Source organism: Chrysemys picta, chromosome 1 (genome assembly GCF_011386835.1).
Source record: "Chrysemys picta bellii isolate R12L10 chromosome 1, ASM1138683v2, whole genome shotgun sequence".
NCBI lineage: Eukaryota > Metazoa > Chordata > Testudines > Emydidae > Chrysemys > Chrysemys picta.
In genome coordinates, this window is record NC_088791.1 from 349,213,283 (window position 1) to 349,218,882 (window position 5,600).

Genomic DNA, 5,600 nt, shown 5'->3' on the forward strand with positions numbered 1-5,600 from the left:
AAAATGTGTTGACATCTTTTCTTTCATGAACAATCATTTTGATTGTGTTTTTATAACAATCTTTTGGGAGAAAACACAAATGGACCCGTTAAAAAATGTTTGTTGGGGTGTGATTTTTTTTCAATCTCCCTCCCAAACAACACTTCCTTATTTACTTGCTCTATACCGCTCATGATTTTATAGACCTCAATCATATCTCCCCTGAGCCGTCTCTTTTCCAAGCTGAAAAGTCCCAGTCTTATTAATCTCTCTTCATATGGAAGCCATTCCATACCCCTAATCATTTTGGTTGCCCTTTTCTGAACCTTTTCCAAGTCCAAGATATCTTTTTTGAGATGGGGCGATCACATCTGCACGCAGTATTCAAGGTGTGAGCGTACCATGGATTAATATAGAGGCAACATGATATTTTCTGGCCTATTATCTATCACTTTCTTAATGATGCCCAGCGCTCTGTTTGCTTTTTTGACTGCCGCTGCACATTGAGTGGATGTTTTCAGAGAACTATCCATAATGACTCCAGGATCTCTTTGCACTCTTTGATCACATGCACTGCAGTAGCCCCTCCCTTCCGAGGACAACGTTGTGGTGGACTCTGCTTCCCTGTGACCCTGTGTTTGGTGTGATGTATAAAGATGGTCTGATGGTTAGGGGGCTAGGCTGGGAATTGGGGGATCTAGGTTCTGTCCCCAACTTGGAAGATCATTTATGATACAAGCTTGGCAGCTGGAGTGGGGTAGGCTGGGGTGATATCCAAGAAAACCACATTTGGGCCTTAGGTTTATGCTCTGGAGTGGAGAAGGGAAGATGCCAGGAAACTGGCTGTGTCCTAACAAACTCCCCTCAGTAACAGCCAATCCGCTGGGACAGCCCTGCAGAATTCCCTGGATCTCTATGGAGCACGAGGCAGCTGATCCAGGGAGCCACGCCCCACTAGAAGGGGTTTGCTGATTGGACTCTTCTCCGATGAATAATTCCCAGAATCCTCCGACGGATCTGCTTTTTTTCAAGCTGTCGATGATGGGGTTCAGGACGCGATGGGGAAGAGGGGCATCAGCAGGTAGTCATCGGCCAGGAGCGTGTGCGAGAGGTGGGACAGGTGCCTCCCAAACCTGTGTAGGACGGACAACCCAATGAGTGGGATGTAAATGGTGCAGCAGGTGTGAGAAATGCAGGTGCTGAATACCCTGATGTGCTCTTCCCAGTAGGCAGTGCTCAGGACGGCCTTCAGGATCATGACATATGATGGGTGGATGGACAAGGAATCCAATCCCTTGGTCAGTACCATGGCAGTCAGACCGTACAAGTTGACCTGTTGACCTGTTTTGTCCCCATGGGCCAACCTCCGCACATCCGAGTGCAGGCAGAAGGGAAGCCTTTTAATGAGGAAGACAACTGGCAGCATCACACAGACTGCCCGCAATAGAATCACCGCCCCTGCCTTTGTGCTCCTGGCATTTGTCAAGAGCATATCTCGGAGGGTTGCATATGGCCACAAAGAAGTCAAACACCATGGCGACCCAGGACCCCAGACTCCGCGGTGGAGAAGGCTGGATGAAGTACATCTGGGTAACGCAGGCATTGAAATGGATGGAGCTGGAATCCAATCAGAAGATGCTCAGCATGGTGGGCAAGGTGAAGACAGATAAGCCCAAGTCTGCCAATGCCAGCGTCGAAAGGAAATAGAACATTGGGATGAGGAGACTGTGGTCCAGCCATATGACAGAGAGCATGATGTAGTTCACTGAGCACAGAGGGAAAGCCATCCAATAATAGACATGCTGCAGCCCTGGAATTCCTGTGAGGATTAAGGCCAAGTGGCTGAAGCCAGTCTGACTCATCGCTGATGTCTCATGCATTCAGTGTCCTCTGTAGGTCCAAACAACAACTGTAATAACAGCAGCATTATCCATTTGTAGGTCATCTACCAAAATACTACATTAAAAGAACATTATTAAGGTTACAAAGTCAAGCACTTAAAAGTTAGGGCATGACAGAATTAAGACTGCCTGCCAGCCCTCTTTGTGTGTATCCCTCATGAGACAGTTTGTTATTACAGGCCACGTAGAATTTAGCCACAGGACCTCTGCCTCATTCAGTGCATAGCATGGACCGTGCTCGCTTCATGAGCAGCTATTCAAACTCTGATTGCTGTTCCTTGATCCGGGTGTGGCCTCTGGCTTTATTCAAACCCTGTACTGAAGACAGAGGAATTAATTTGTTTTCCAATTATTATGTCCATTGTAGAGATTGGGGAAATGAGGCACAGGGAGATCAAGGTAAAAAGTGTCCCCTACTTCAGCATGGCCAAGCTGAGACGCCAGGACTGGAATCTTCAGAGTACTTAGCGTTAGGCAGCGCTTCGTATGTTCAAAACACAGTCCCCAGTGGCACCAGTGAGTGTTCAGTGCCTCTGCACCCAGGATATGAGGATCACACAATTAGTGACACGTTCGGTTTAAGTGACTTGCCCAGTATCACACAGTCAGTCTGTGGCAGAGGCAGGGATCCGATCCAATTCTCCAGGGCAGCACTCAATAGCCTTCACCCTGAGACCATCCTCTCTCCTCCAGTGTACGTTGCTCTCACAAACTCTGCCTCAGCCTGATTGACGTTTACCCAGATCACCAAAAATAAACATGGATTCTCCCAGTTCTGCCCTCAGATGCGGTTGTGAGACTCCCTTTGGGGAGAGCGAAGTTGCCCCAGTCAAAGTCAAAGCAGAATTTGGTCAAACGGGAGTGGCACTAGGTAACTGGCAATGCCCAGATGCTGTGGGGATGGGTGCCAGACAGAAAGAAAGGAAGGAAGGAAAAAAGAATGGTCAGCAGACAAAATGCAGTTAAACCAGAGAGAACTTACTACTGCAGGATCAGAAATAATGTGATTATTTTTGTATCTGGATGGATTTTTTATTTGGAACAAAGTTATATAAAATGTTTTAGTAGCTCTGTCATCGCCCTTCAAAGCCCGCAAGCCCATTCCCCAAACCTACACTGATGGGAGGAAAAACGGAGTTGTGTTTCTAAATTGCCAATAAAAGATCAAAGGGAAGGAAAAAATTCGGAATCGCGGCCATCAGCAAACACTGCGGCGTTGTCATGACGGTCTGAAATGTCAGCAATAAAAATGACAGCGGCAGAGTCAGTTTAACATGAGAAGAGCCTGCCATATTTTTATGCAGCGCAAGGAGTGGGGATCACTTCTTAGGTACATTTACAGGACAACAGATGCTAAATAGGGTTGATGTCCAGAGGAAAAATCCAAACCGACCTGGGAATGCTATAAATGTGGTTAATGCAGATAGGCTCCAAAGCATCTTCGTCAATCTCCCAGTGTCTGCTCAGTCGGTTCGGCCAGCTGGCAAAGTGGAACACTTCCCCACTCTTTCCAGGGCAGGAGAGCTCAGATGAACATGAGCTAGCACAAATTGTACTTCACTGGCGGTTTCCATACGTCCACAGAGCCACATTCTCAGCTCCCTTTGTTCAGTTTGTGAGTCAAGTGTGCTTTGCCTGGGTGGTTAGAAAGTCAAAACCGAGTAAGAATGTCAAGATGTGGCTGGAGCAGACAGTGGCAAATGCCTTTTGGCTGTGAACTTTGAGGAGCCTCACTGCATGGCATGAAAGGTTATGAGGTGTAGGGAAGAGCTTGCTTTGTCCTCACCCACAACTATTTCACATTTGGGGACAATACATACCTTCAAGTCAGTGGCACTGCTATGGGTACCCACATGGCCCCACAGTATGCCAACATTTTTATGGTTGACTTAGAACAATGCTTCCTTAGCTCTCGTCCCCTAACACCCCTACTCTACTTGCGCTACATTGATGACATCTTCATCATCTGGACCCATGGAAAAGAAGCCCTTGAGGAATTCCACCATGATTTCAATAATTTCCATCCCACCATCAACCTCAGCCTAGATCAATCCACACAAGCGGTCCATTTCCTGGACACTACTGTGCTAATAAGCGATGGTCACATAAATACCACCCTATACCGGAAACCTACTGACCGCTACACTTACCTACATGCCTCCAGCTTCCATCACGATCCATTGTCTACAGCCAAGCTCTGAGATATAACCGCATTTGCTCCAATCCCTCAGACATAGACAAGCACCTACAAGATCTCTATCAAGCATTCTTAAAACTACAATACCCACCTGCTGAAGTGAAAAAACAGATTGACAGAGCCAGACGAGTACCCAGAAGTCACCTCCTACAAGACAGGCCCAACAAAGAAAATAACAGAACACCACTAGCTGTCACCTTCAGCCCCCAACTAAAACCTCTCCAGCGCATCATCAGAGATGTACAAACTATCCTGAAAGATGATCCTTTACTCTCACAGATCTTAGGAGACAGACCTGTCCTCACTTACAGACAACCCCCCAACCTAAAGCAAATACTCACTAGCAACCACACATCACTGAACAAAAACATTGACCCAGGAACCTATCCTTGTAACAAAGCCCGATGCCAACTCTGTCCACATATCTATTCAAGTGACATCATCATAGGACCTAATCACATCAGCCATACCATCAGGGGCTCGTTCACCTGCACATCTACCAATGTGATATATGCCATCATGTGCCAGCAATGCCCCTCTGCCATGTACATTGGCCAAATCGGACAGTCTCTACACAAAAGAATTAATGGACACAAATCTGACATCAGGAATCATAATACTCAAAAACCAGTGGGAGAACACTTTAACCTGTCTGGTCATTCAATGACAGAGCTGCGGGTGGCTATCTTACAACAGAAAAACTTCAAAAACAGACTCCAACGAGAGACTGCTGAGCTGGAATTGATATGCAAACTAGATATAATCAACTCAGGATTGAATAAGGACTGGGAATGGCTGAGCCATTACAAACATTGAGTCTATCTCCCCTCGTAAGTATTCTCACACTTCTTATCAAACTGTCTGTACTGGGCTAGCTTGATTATCACTTCAGAAGTTTTTTTCTCTTACTTAATTGGCCTCTCAGAGTTGGTAAGACAACTCCCACCTGTTCATGCTCTCTGTATGTGTTTATATATATCTCCTCAATATATGTTCCACTCTGCATGCATCCGAAGAAGTGGGCTGTAGTCCACGAAAGCTTATGCTCTAATAAATTTGTTAGTCTCTAAGGTGCCACAAGTACTCCTGTTCTTTTTGCGGATACAGACTAACACGGCTGCTACTCTGAAATAGTAACAGAGAGTCCTGTGGCACCTTTAAGACTAACAGATGTATTGGAGCATAAGCTTTCATGGCTGAATGCCCACTTGGTCGGATGGGCATTCACCCACGACAGCTTATGCTCCAATACATCTGTTACTCTTAAAGGTGCCACTGGACTCTCTGTTGCTTTTTACAGATCCAGACTAACACGGCTACCCCTCTGATACTTGTTTCAATAGTATGTCTGTCCAAAGCTTGCAAATCGCTCAGTAACAAAGCAGAACAGTTTAAAGCGCTGTCGCCACGATGGGATTAATCAAAGTGACAAACGCTGCCCAGAGCCCTTCTAGCACCATGAGCGACAATTCCCATGGGATCATTTGAACACAGGCTTCCCCGAACAAGCCAACGTGGATTTT

At 46.3% G+C, this 5,600-nt stretch overlaps 1 pseudogene; it reads right to left on the reverse strand.

The window, feature by feature from the left end:
• Positions 1-1,027: 1,027 nt before the first annotated feature.
• On the reverse strand, positions 1,028-1,766 carry LOC135984180 (olfactory receptor 51L1-like; annotated as a pseudogene).
• Positions 1,767-5,600: the final 3,834 nt, after the last annotated feature.